Source organism: Natrix helvetica, assembly GCF_964273705.1.
Source record: "Natrix helvetica genome assembly, chromosome: 3".
NCBI classification, from domain to species: domain Eukaryota; kingdom Metazoa; phylum Chordata; class Lepidosauria; order Squamata; family Natricidae; genus Natrix; species Natrix helvetica.
Genome location: NC_138549.1, coordinates 56,494,586 through 56,508,120, shown reverse-complemented (window position 1 = coordinate 56,508,120; position 13,535 = coordinate 56,494,586).

The following is a 13,535-nucleotide window of genomic DNA, read 5'->3' as shown; positions in this document are numbered from 1 at the left end:
GGGGAAGCTAAAAAACAACTCCATTCGCTGATCTGAGCTTTCCTTGAGGAGATACCCCAAAGATAAAATCAGAATTGGCAAAAGAGCCCAATTCAGCCAGAAACGTAACTTTTGACCCAGAGCTCAGTTTCGAACCACATGCATATGTTAGTGGTGTCCTCAGTCAGGGAAGGAAAAAAACAACTCCATTCGCTGATCTGAGCTTTCCTTGAGGAGATACCCCAAAGATAAAATCAGAATTGGCAAAAGAGCCCAATTCAGCCAGAAACGTAACTTTTGACCCAGAGCTCAGTTTCGAACCATATGCATATGTTAGTGGTGTCCTGAGTCGCGGAAGCTAAAAAACCACTCCATTCGCTGATCTGATCTTTCCCTGAGGAGTTAGACCAAAGCTTATATCAGAATTGTCAAAAGATCCCAATTCTGCCAGAAACGTAACTTTTGACCCAGAGCTCAGTTTCGAACCACATGCATATGTTAGTGCTGTCCTCAGTCGGGGAAGCTAAAAAACCACTCTATTCGCTGATCTGAGCTTTCCTTGAGGAGATACCCCAAAGATAAAATCAGAATTGGCAAAAGAGCCCAATTCAGTAGGAAACGTAACTTTTGACCCAGAGCTCAGTTTCGAACCACATGCATATGTTAGTGGTGTCCTGAGTCGGGGAAGCTAAAAAACCACTCCATTCGCTGATCTGAGCTTTCCCTGAGGAGTTAGACCAAAGCTTATATCAGAATTGTCAAAAGATCCCAATTCTGCCTGAAACGTAACTTTTGACCCAGAGCTCAGTTTCGAACCACATGCATATGTTAGTGGTGTCCTGAGTCGGGGAAGCTAAAAAACAACTCCATTCGCTGATCTGAGCTTTCCTTGAGGAGATACCCCAAAGATAAAATCAGAATTGGCAAAAGAGCCCAATTCAGCCAGAACGTAACTTTTGACCCAGAGCTCAGTTTCGAACCATATGCATATGTTAGTGGTGTCCTCAGTCGGGGAAGCTAAAAAACAACTCCATTCGCTGATCTGAGCTGTTCTTGAGGAGATACCCCAAAGATAAAATCAGAATTGGCAAAAGAGCCCAATTCAGCCAGAAACGTAACTTTTGACCCAGAGCTCAGTTTCCAACCACATGCATATGTTAGTGGTGTCCTCAGTCAGGGAAGCAAAAAAACAACTCCATTGGCTGATCTGAGCTTTCCTTGAGGAGATACCCCAAAGATAAAATCAGAATTGGCAAAAGAGCCCAATTCAGCCAGAACGTAACTTTTGACCCAGAGTTCAGTTTCGAACCATATGCATATGTTAGGGGTGTCCTCAGTCGGGGAAGCTAAAAAACCACTCCATTCGCTGATCTGAGCTTTCCCTTAGGAGTTAGACCAAAGCTTATATCAGAATTGGCAAAACATCCCAATTCTGCCTGAAACGTAATTTTTGACCCAGAGCTCAGTTTCGAACCACATGCATATGTTAGTGGTGTCCTCAGTCAGGGAAGGAAAAAAACAACTCCATTCGCTGATCTGAGCTTTCCTTGAGGAGATACCCCAAAGATAAAATCAGAATTGGCAAAAGAGCCCAATTCAGCCAGAAACGTAACTTTTGACCGAGAGCTCAGTTTCGAACCATATGCATATGTTAGTGGTGTCCTCAGTCGGGGAAGCTAAAAAACAAGTCCATTCGCTGATATGAGCTTTTCTTGAGGAGATACCCCAAAGATAAAATCAGAATTGGGAAAAGAGCCCAATTCAGCCAGAAACGTAACTTTTGACCCAGAGCTCAGTTTCGAACCACATGCATATGTTAGTGGTGTCCTGAGTCGAGGAAGCTAAAAAACCACTCCATTCGCTGATCTGAGCTTTCCCTGAGGAGTTAGACCAAAGCTTATATCAGAATTGGCAAAAGATCCCAATTCTGCCTGAAACGTAACTTTTGACCCAGAGCTCAGTTTCGAACAACATGCATATGTTAGTGGTGTCCTGAGTCGGGGAAGCTAAAAAACCACTCTATTCGCTGATCTGAGCTTTCCTTGAGGAGATACCCCAAAGATAAAATCAGAATTGGCAAAAGAGCCCAATTCAGCCAGAAACGTAACTTTTGACCCAGAGCTCAGTTTCGAACCACATGCATATGTTAGTGGTGTGCTGAGTCGCGGAAGCTAAAAAACCACTCCATTCGCTGATCTGATCTTTCCCTGAGGAGTTAGACCAAACTTATATCAGAATTGGCAAAAGATCCCAATTCTGCCTGAAACGTAACTTTTGACCCAGAGCTCAGTTTCGAACCACATGCATATGTTAGTGGTGTCCTGAGTCGGGGAAGCTAAAAAACCACTCCATTCGCTGATCTGAGCTTTCCCTGAGGAGTTAGACCAAAGCTTATATCAGAATTGGCAAAAGATCCCAATTCTGCCTGAAACGTAACTTTTGACCCAGAGCTCAGTTTCGAACAACATGCATATGTTAGTGGTGTCCTGAGTCGGGGAAGCTAAAAAACCACTCTATTCGCTGATCTGAGCTTTCCTTGAGGAGATACCCCAAAGATAAAATCAGAATTGGCAAAAGAGCCCAATTCAGCCAGAAACGTAACTTTTGACCCAGAGCTCAGTTTCGAACCACATGCATATGTTAGTGGTGTCCTGAGTCGCGGAAGCTAAAAAACCACTCCATTCGCTGATCTGATCTTTCCCTGAGGAGTTAGACCAAAGCTTATATCAGAATTGGCAAAAGATCCCAATTCTGCCTGAAACATAACTTTTGACCCAGAGCTCAGTTTCGAACCACATGCATATGTTGGTGGGGTCCTCAGTCAGGGAAGCAAAAAAACCACTCTATTCGCTGATCTGAGCTTTCCTTGAGGAGATACCCCAAAGATAAAATCAGAATTGGCAAAGGAGCCCGATTCAGCCAGAAATGTAACTTTTGACCCAGAGCTCAGTTTCAAACCACATTTATATGTTAGTGGTGTCCTCAGTCGGGGAAGCTAAAAAACAACTCCACTCACTGATCTGAGCTTTCCTTGAGCAGATACCCCAAAGATAAAATCAGAATTGGCAAAAGAGCCCAATTCAGCCAGAAACGTAACTTTTGACCCAGAGCTCAGTTTCGAACCACATGCATATGTTAGTGGTGTCCTCAGTCGGGGAAGCTAAAAAACCACTCTATTCGCTGATCTGAGCTTTCCTTGAGGAGATTCCCCAAAGATAAAATCAGAATTGGCAAAAGAGCCCAATTCAGCCAGAAACGTAACTTTTGACCCAGAGCTCAGTTTCGAACCACATGCATATGTTAGTGGTGTCCTGAGTCGGGGAAGCTAAAAAACCACTCCATTCGCTGATCTGAGCTTTCCCTGAGGAGTTAGACCAAAGCTTATCTCAGAATTGGCAAAAGATCCCAATTCTGCCTGAAACGTAATTTTTGACCCAGAGCTCAGTTTCGAACCACATGCATATGTTAGTGGTGTCCTCAGTCAGGGAAGCAAAAAAACAACTCCATTCGCTGATCTGAGCTTTCCTTGAGGAGATACCCCAAAGATAAAATCAGAATTGGCAAAAGAGCCCAATTCAGCCAGAAACGTAACTTTTGACCCAGAGCTCAGTTTCGAACCATATGCATATGTTAGTGGTGTCCTCAGTCGGGGAAGCTAAAAAACAAGTCCATTTGCTGATCTGAGCTTTTCTTGAGGAGATACCCCAAAGATAAAATCAGACTTGGCAAAAGAGCCCAATTCAGCCAGAAACGTAACTTTTGACCCAGAGCTCAGTTTCGAACCATATGCATATGTTAGTGGTGTCCTGAGTCGGGGAAGCTAAAAAACCACTCCATTCGCTGATCTGATCTTTCCCTGAGGAGTTAGACCAAAGCTTATATCAGAATTGTCAAAAGATCCCAATTCTGCCAGAAACGTAACTTTTGACCCAGAGCTCAGTTTCGAACCACATGCATATGTTAGTGGTGTCCTCAGTCGGGGAAGCTAAAAAACCACTCTATTCGCTGATCTGAGCTTTCCTTGAGGAGATACCCCAAAGATAAAATCAGAATTGGCAAAAGAGCCCAATTCAGTAGGAAACGTAACTTTTGACCCAGAGCTCAGTTTCGAACCACATGCATATGTTAGTGGTGTCCTGAGTCGGGGAAGCTAAAAAACCACTCCATTCGCTGATCTGAGCTTTCCCTGAGGAGTTAGACCAAAGCTTATATCAGAATTGGCAAAAGATCCCAATTCTGCCTGAAACGTAACTTTTGACCCAGAGCTCAGTTTCGAACCACATGCATATGTTAGTGGTGTCCTGAGTCGGGGAAGCTAAAAAACAACTCCATTCGCTGATCTGAGCTTAGCTTGAGGAGATACCCCAAAGATAAAATCAGAATTGGCAAAAGAGCCCAATTCAGCCAGAACGTAACTTTTGACCCAGAGCTCAGTTTCGAACCATATGCATATGTTAGTGGTGTCCTGAGTCGGGGAAGCTAAAAAACCACTCCATTCGCTGATCTGAGCTTTCCTTGAGGAGATACCCCAAAGATAAAATCAGAATTGGCAAAAGAGCCCAATTCACCCAGAAACGTAACTGTTGACCCAGAGCTCAGTTTCGAACCACATGCATATGTTAGTGGTGTCCTGAGTCGGGGAAGCTAAAAAACCACTCCATTCGCTGATCTGAGCTTTCCCTGAGGAGTTAGACCAAAGCTTATATCAGAATTGGCAAAAGATCCCAATTCTGCCTGAAACGTAACTTTTGACCCAGAGCTCAGTTTCGAACCACATGCATATGTTAGTGGTGTCCTGAGTCGGGGAAGCTAAAAAACAACTCCATTCGCTGATCTGAGCTTAGCTTGAGGAGATACCCCAAAGATAAAATCAGAATTGGCAAAAGAGCCCAATTCAGCCAGAACGTAACTTTTGACCCAGAGGTCAGTTTCGAACCATATGCATATGTTAGTGGTGTCCTGAGTCGGGGAAGCTAAAAAACCACTCCATTCGCTGATCTGAGCTTTCCTTGAGGAGATACCCCAAAGATAAAATCAGAATTGGCAAAAGAGCCCAATTCACCCAGAAACGTAACTGTTGACCCAGAGCTCAGTTTCGAACCACATGCATATGTTAGTGGTGTCCTGAGTCGGGGAAGCTAAAAAACCACTCCATTCGCTGATCTGAGCTTTCCCTGAGGAGTTAGACCAAAGCTTATATCAGAATTGGCAAAAGATCCCAATTCTGCCAGAAACGTACCTTTTGACCCAGACCTCAGTTTCAAACCACATGTATATGTTAGTGGTGTCCTCAGTCGGGGAAGCTAAAAAACAACTCCATTCTCTGATCTGAGCTTTCCTTGAGGAGATATCCCAAAGATAAAATCAGAATTGGCAAAAGAGCCCAATTCAGCCAGAAACGTAACTTTTGACCCAGAGCTCAGTTTCGAACCACATGCATATGTTAGTGGTGTCCTGAGTCGGGGAAGCTAAAAAACCACTCCATTCGCTGATCTGAGCTTTCCCTGAGGAGTTAGACCAAAGCTTATATCAGAATTGGCAAAAGATCCCAATTCTGCCTGAAACGTAATTTTTGACCCAGAGCTCAGTTTCGAACCACATGCATATGTTAGTGGTGTCCTCAGTCGGGGAAGCTAAAAAACAAGTCCATTCGCTGATCTGAGCTTTTCTTGAGGAGATACCCCAAAGATAAAATCAGAATTGGCAAAAGAGCCCAATTCAGCCAGAAACGTAACTTTTGACCCAGAGCTCAGTTTCGAACCACATGCATATGTTAGTGGTGTCCTGAGTCGGGGAAGCTAAAAAACCACTCCATTCGCTGATCTGAGCTTTCCCTGAGGAGTTAGACCAAAGCTTATATCAGAATTGTCAAAAGATCCCAATTCTGCCAGAAACGTAACTTTTGACCCAGAGCTCAGTTTCGAACCACATGCATATGCTAGTGGTGTCCTCAGTCGGGGAAGCTAAAAAACCACTCTATTCGCTGATCTGAGCTTTCCTTGAGGAGATACCCCAAAGATAAAATCAGAATTGGCAAAAGAGCCCAATTCAGTAGGAAACGTAACTTTTGACCCAGAGCTCAGTTTCGAACCACATGCATATGTTAGTGGTGTCCTGAGTCGGGGAAGCTGAAAAACCACTCCATTCGCTGATCTGAGCTTTCCCTGAGGAGTTAGACCAAAGCTTATTTCAGAATTGTCAAAAGATCCCAATTCTGCCTGAAACGTAACTTTTGACCCAGAGCTCAGTTTCGAACCACATGCATATGTTAGTGGTGTCCTGAGTCGGGGAAGCTAAAAAACAACTCCATTCGCTGATCTGAGCTTTCCTTGAGGAGATACCCCAAAGATAAAATCAGAATTGGCAAAAGAGCCCAATTCAGCCAGAACGTAACTTTTGACCCAGAGCTCAGTTTCGAACCATATGCATATGTTAGTGGTGTCCTCAGTCGGGGAAGCTAAAAAACAACTCCATTCGCTGATCTGAGCTGTTCTTGAGGAGATACCCCAAAGATAAAATCAGAATTGGCAAAAGAGCCCAATTCAGCCAGAAACGTAACTTTTGACCCAGAGCTCAGTTTCCAACCACATGCATATGTTAGTGGTGTCCTCAGTCAGGGAAGCAAAAAAACAACTCCATTCTCTGATCTGAGCTTTCCTTGAGGAGATACCCCAAAGATAAAATCAGAATTGGCAAAAGAGCCCAATTCAGCCAGAACGTAACTTTTGACCCAGAGCTCAGTTTCGAACCATATGCATATGTTAGGGGTGTCCTCAGTCGGGAAAGCTAAAAAACCACTCCATTCGCTGATCTGAGCTTGCCCTTAGGAGTTAGACCAAAGCTTATATCAGAATTGGCAAAACATCCCAATTCTGCCTGAAACGTAATTTTTGACCCAGAGCTCAGTTTCGAACCACATGCATATGTTAGTGGTGTCCTCAGTCAGGGAAGCAAAAAAACAACTCCATTCGCTGATCTGAGCTTTCCTTGAGGAGATACCCCAAAGATAAAATCAGAATTGGCAAAAGAGCCCAATTCAGTCAGAAACGTAACTTTTGACCGAGAGCTCAGTTTCGAACCATATGCATATGTTAGTGGTGTCCTCAGTCGGGGAAGCTAAAAAACAAGTCCATTCGCTGATCTGAGCTTTCCCTGAGGAGTTAGACCAAAGCTTATATCAGAATTGGCAAAAGAGCCCAATTCAGCCAGAAACGTAACTTTTGACCCAGAGCTCAGTTTCGAACCACATGTATATGTTAGTGGTGTCCTGAGTCGGGGAAGCTAAAAAACCACTCCATTCCCTGATCTGAGCTTTCCCTGAGGAGTTAGACCAAAGCTTATATCAGAATTGGCAAAAGAGCCCAATTCAGCCAGAAACGTAACTTTTGACCCAGAGCTCAGTTTCGAACCACATGCATATGTTAGTGGTGTCCTGAGTCGGGGAAGCTAAAAAACAACTCCATTCGCTGATCTGAGCTTTCCTTGAGGAGATACCCCAAAGATAAAATCAGAATTGGCAAAAGAGCCCAATTCACCCAGAAACGTAACTGTTGACCCAGAGCTCAGTTTCGAACCACATGCATATGTTAGTGGTGTCCTGAGTCGGGGAAGCTAAAAAACCACTCCATTCGCTGATCTGAGCTTTCCCTGAGGAGTTAGACCAAAGCTTATATCAGAATTGGCAAAAGATCCCAATTCTGCCAGAAACGTACCTTTTGACCCAGACCTCAGTTTCAAACCACATGTATATGTTAGTGGTGTCCTCAGTCGGGGAAGCTAAAAAACAACTCCATTCGCTGATCTGAGCTTTCCTTGAGGAGATACCCCAAAGATAAAATCAGAATTGGCAAAAGAGCCCAATTCAGCCAGAAACGTAACTTTTGACCCAGAGCTCAGTTTCGAACCACATGCATATGTTAGTGGTGTCCTCAGTCGGGGAAGCTAAAAAACCACTCTATTCGCTGATCTGAGCTTTCCTTGAGGAGATTCCACAAAGATAAAATCAGAATTGGCAAAAGAGCCCAATTCAGCCAGAAACGTAACTTTTGACCCAGAGCTCAGTTTCGAACCACATGCATATGTTAGTGGTGTCCTGAGTCGGGGAAGCTAAAAAACCACTCTATTCGCTGATCTGAGCTTTCCTTGAGGAGATACCCCAAAGATAAAATCAGAATTGGCAAAAGAGCCCAATTCAGCCAGAACGTAACTTTTGACCCAGAGCTCAGTTTCGAACCATATGCATATGTTAGTGGTGTCCTCAGTCGGGGAAGCTAAAAAACAAATCCATTCGCTGATCTGAGCTGTTCTTGAGGAGATACCCCAAAGATAAAATCAGAATTGGCAAAAGAGCCCAATTCAGCCAGAAACGTAACTTTTGACCCAGAGCTCAGTTTCCAACCACATGCATATGTTAGTGGTGTCCTCAGTCAGGGAAGCAAAAAAACAACTCCATTCGCTGATCTGAGCTTTCCTTGAGGAGATACCCCAAAGATAAAATCAGAATTGGCAAAAGAGCCCAATTCAGCCAGAACGTAACTTTTGACCCAGAGCTCAGTTTCGAACCATATGCATATGTTAGTGGTGTCCTCAGTCAGGGAAGCTAAAAAACAAGTCCATTCGCTGATCTGAGCTTTTCTTGAGGAGATACCCCAAAGATAAAATCAGAATTGGCAAAAGAGCCCAATTCAGCCAGAAACGTAACTTTTGACCCAGAGCTCAGTTTCGAACCACCTGCATATGTTAGTGGTGTCCTGAGTCGGGGAAGCTAAAAAACCACTCCATTCGCTGATCTGAGCTTTCCCTGAGGAGTTAGACCAAAGCTTATATCAGAATTGGCAAAAGATCCCAATTCTGCCTGAAACGTAACTTTTGACCCAGAGCTCAGTTTCGAACAACATGCATATGTTAGTGGTGTCCTGAGTCGGGGAAGCTAAAAAACCACTCTATTCGCTGATCTGAGCTTTCCTTGAGGACATACCCCAAAGATAAAATCAGAATTGGCAAAAGATCCCAATTCTGCCAGAAACGTAACTTTTGACCCAGAGCTCAGTTTCGAACCACATGCATATGTTAGTTGTGTCCTGAGTCGGGGAAGCTAAAAAACAACTCCATTCGCTGATCTGAGCTTTCCTTGAGGAGATACCCCAAAGATAAAATCAGAATTGGCAAAAGAGCCCAATTCAGCCAGAAACGTAACTTTTGACCCAGAGCTCAGTTTCGAACCACATGTATATGTTAGTGGTGTCCTGAGTCGGGGAAGCTAAAAAACCACTCCATTCCCTGATCTGACCTTTCCCTGAGGAGTTAGACCAAAGCTTATATCAGAATTGGCAAAAGAACCCAATTCAGCCAGAAACGTAACTTTTGACCCAGAGCTCAGTTTCGAACCACATGCATATGTTAGTGGTGTCCTGAGTCGGGGAAGCTAAAAAAACGACTCCATTCGCTGATCTGAGCTTTCCTTGAGGAGATACCCCAAAGATAAAATCAGAATTGGCAAAAGAGCCCAATTCAGCCAGAAAAGTAACTTTTGACCAAGAGCTCAGTTTCGAACCATATGCATATGTTAGTGGTGTCCTCAGTCGGGGAAGCTAAAAAACAACTCCATTCGCTGATCTGAGCTTTTCTTGAGGAGATACCCCAAAGATAAAATCAGAATTGGCAAAAGAGCCCAATTCACCCAGAAACGTAACTGTTGACCCAGAGCTCAGTTTCGAACCACATGCATATGTTAGTGGTGTCCTGAGTCGGGGAAGCTAAAAAACCACTCCATTCGCTGATCTGAGCTTTCCCTGAGGAGTTAGACCAAAGCTTATATCAGAATTGGCAAAAGATCCCAATTCTGCCAGAAACGTACCTTTTGACCCAGACCTCAGTTTCAAACCACATGTATATGTTAGTGGTGTCCTCAGTCGGGGAAGCTAAAAAACAACTCCATTCGCTGATCTGAGCTTTCCTTGAGGAGATACCCCAAAGATAAAATCAGAATTGGCAAAAGAGCCCAATTCAGCCAGAAACGTAACTTTTGACCCAGAGCTCAGTTTCGAACCACATGCATATGTTAGTGGTGTCCTCAGTCGGGGAAGCTAAAAAAACCACTCTATTCGCTGATCTGAGCTTTCCTTGAGGAGATTCCCCAAAGATAAAATCAGAATTGGCAAAAGAGCCCAATTCAGCCAGAAACGTAACTTTTGACCCAGAGCTCAGTTTCGAACCACATGCATATGTTAGTGGTGTCCTGAGTCGGGGAAGCTAAAAAACCACTCCATTCGCTGATCTGAGCTTTCCCTGAGGAGTTAGACCAAAGCTTATATCAGAATTGGCAAAAGATCCCAATTCTGCCTGAAAAGTAATTTTTGACCCAGAGCTCAGTTTCGAACCACATGCATATGTTAGTGGTGTCCTCAGTCAGGGAAGCAAAAAAAACAACTCCATTCGCTGATCTGAGCTTTCCTTGAGGAGATACCCCAAAGATAAAATCAGAATTGGCAAAAGAGCCCAATTCAGCCAGAAACGTAACTTTTGACCCAGAGCTCAGTTTCGAACCATATGCATATGTTAGTGGTGTCCTCAGTCGGGGAAGCTAAAAAACAACTCCATTCGCTGATCTGAGCTTTCCTTGAGGAGATACCCCAAAGATAAAATCAGAATTGGCAAAAGAGCCCAATTCAGCCAGAAACGTAACTTTTGACCCAGAGCTCAGTTTCGAACCACATGTATATGGTAGTGGTGTCCTGAGTCGGGGAAGCTAAAAAACCACTCCATTCCCTGATCTGAGCTTTCCCTGAGGAGTTAGACCAAAGCTTATATCAGAATTGGCAAAAGAGCCCAATTCAGCCAGAAACGTAACTTTTGACCCAGAGCTCAGTTTCGAACCACATGCATATGTTAGTGGTGTCCTGAGTCGGGGAAGCTAAAAAAACCACTCCATTCGCTGATCTGAGCTTTCCTTGAGGAGATACCCCAAAGATAAAATCAGAATTGGCAAAAGAGCCCAATTCAGCCAGAAACGTAACTTTTGACCCAGATCTCAGTTTCGAACCACATGTATATGTTAGTGGTGTCCTGAGTCGGGGAAGCTAAAAAACCACTCCATTCCCTGATCTGAGCTTTCCCTGAGGAGTTAGACCAAAGCTTATATCAGAATTGGCAAAAGAGCCCAATTCAGCCAGAAACGTAACTTTTGACCCAGAGCTCAGTTTCGAACCACATGTATATGTTAGTGGTGTCCTGAGTCGGGGAAGCTAAAAAACCACTCCATTCCCTGATCTGACCTTTCCCTGAGGAGTTAGACCAAAGCTTATATCAGAATTGGCAAAAGAACCCAATTCAGCCAGAAACGTAACTTTTGACCCAGAGCTCAGTTTCGAACCACATGCATATGTTAGTGGTGTCCTGAGTCGGGGAAGCTAAAAAAACCACTCCATTCGCTGATCTGAGCTTTCCTTGAGGAGATACCCCAAAGATAAAATCAGAATTGGCAAAAGAGCCCAATTCAGCCAGAAACGTAACTTTTGACCAAGAGCTCAGTTTCGAACCATATGCATATGTTAGTGGTGTCCTCAGTCGGGGAAGCTAAAAAACAACTCCATTCGCTGATCTGAGCTTTTCTTGAGGAGATACCCCAAAGATAAAATCAGAATTGGCAAAAGAGCCCAATTCACCCAGAAACGTAACTGTTGACCCAGAGCTCAGTTTCGAACCACATGCATATGTTAGTGGTGTCCTGAGTCGGGGAAGCTAAAAAACCACTCCATTCGCTGATCTGAGCTTTTCCTGAGGAGTTAGACCAAAGCTTATATCAGAATTGGCAAAAGATCCCAATTCTGCCAGAAACGTACCTTTTGACCCAGACCTCAGTTTCAATCCACATGTATATGTTAGTGGTGTCCTCAGTCGGGGAAGCTAAAAAACAACTCCATTCGCTGATCTGAGCTTTCCTTGAGGAGATACCCCAAAGATAAAATCAGAATTGGCAAAAGAGCCCAATTCAGCCAGAAACGTAACTTTTGACCCAGAGCTCAGTTTCGAACCACATGCATATGTTAGTGGTGTCCTCAGTCGGGGAAGCTAAAAAAACCACTCTATTCGCTGATCTGAGCTTTCCTTGAGGAGATTCCCCAAAGATAAAATCAGAATTGGCAAAAGAGCCCAATTCAGCCAGAAACGTAACTTTTGACCCAGAGCTCAGTTTCGAACCACATGCATATGTTAGTGGTGTCCTGAGTCGGGGAAGCTAAAAAACCACTCCATTCGCTGATCTGAGCTTTCCCTGAGGAGTTAGACCAAAGCTTATATCAGAATTGGCAAAAGATCCCAATTCTGCCTGAAAAGTAATTTTTGACCCAGAGCTCAGTTTCGAACCACATGCATATGTTAGTGGTGTCCTCAGTCGGGGAAGCTAAAAAACAACTCCATTCGCTGATCTGAGCTTTCCTTGAGGAGATACCCCAAAGATAAAATCAGAATTGGCAAAAGAGCCCAATTCAGCCAGAAACGTAACTTTTGACCCAGAGCTCAGTTTCGAACCACATGTATATGGTAGTGGTGTCCTGAGTCGGGGAAGCTAAAAAACCACTCCATTCCCTGATCTGAGCTTTCCCTGAGGAGTTAGACCAAAGCTTATATCAGAATTGGCAAAAGAGCCCAATTCAGCCAGAAACGTAACTTTTGACCCAGAGCTCAGTTTCGAACCACATGCATATGTTAGTGGTGTCCTGAGTCGGGGAAGCTAAAAAAACCACTCCATTCGCTGATCTGAGCTTTCCTTGAGGAGATACCCCAAAGATAAAATCAGAATTGGCAAAAGAGCCCAATTCAGCCAGAAACGTAACTTTTGACCCAGATCTCAGTTTCGAACCACATGTATATGTTAGTGGTGTCCTGAGTCGGGGAAGCTAAAAAACCACTCCATTCCCTGATCTGAGCTTTCCCTGAGGAGTTAGACCAAAGCTTATATCAGAATTGGCAAAAGAGCCCAATTCAGCCAGAAACGTAACTTTTGACCCAGAGCTCAGTTTCGAACCACATGTATATGTTAGTGGTGTCCTGAGTCGGGAAAGCTAAAAAACCACTCCATTCCCTGATCTGACCTTTCCCTGAGGAGTTAGACCAAAGCTTATATCAGAATTGGCAAAAGAACCCAATTCAGCCAGAAACGTAACTTTTGACCCAGAGCTCAGTTTCGAACCACATGCATATGTTAGTGGTGTCCTGAGTCGGGGAAGCTAAAAAAACCACTCCATTCGCTGATCTGAGCTTTCCTTGAGGAGATACCCCAAAGATAAAATCAGAATTGGCAAAAGAGCCCAATTCAGCCAGAAACGTAACTTTTGACCAAGAGCTCAGTTTCGAACCATATGCATATGTTAGTGGTGTCCTCAGTCGGGGAAGCTAAAAAACAACTCCATTCGCTGATCTGAGCTTTTCTTGAGGAGATACCCCAAAGATAAAATCAGAATTGGCAAAAGAGCCCAATTCACCCAGAAACGTAACTGTTGACCCAGAGCTCAGTTTCGAACCACATGCATATGTTAGTGGTGTCCTGAGTCGGGGAA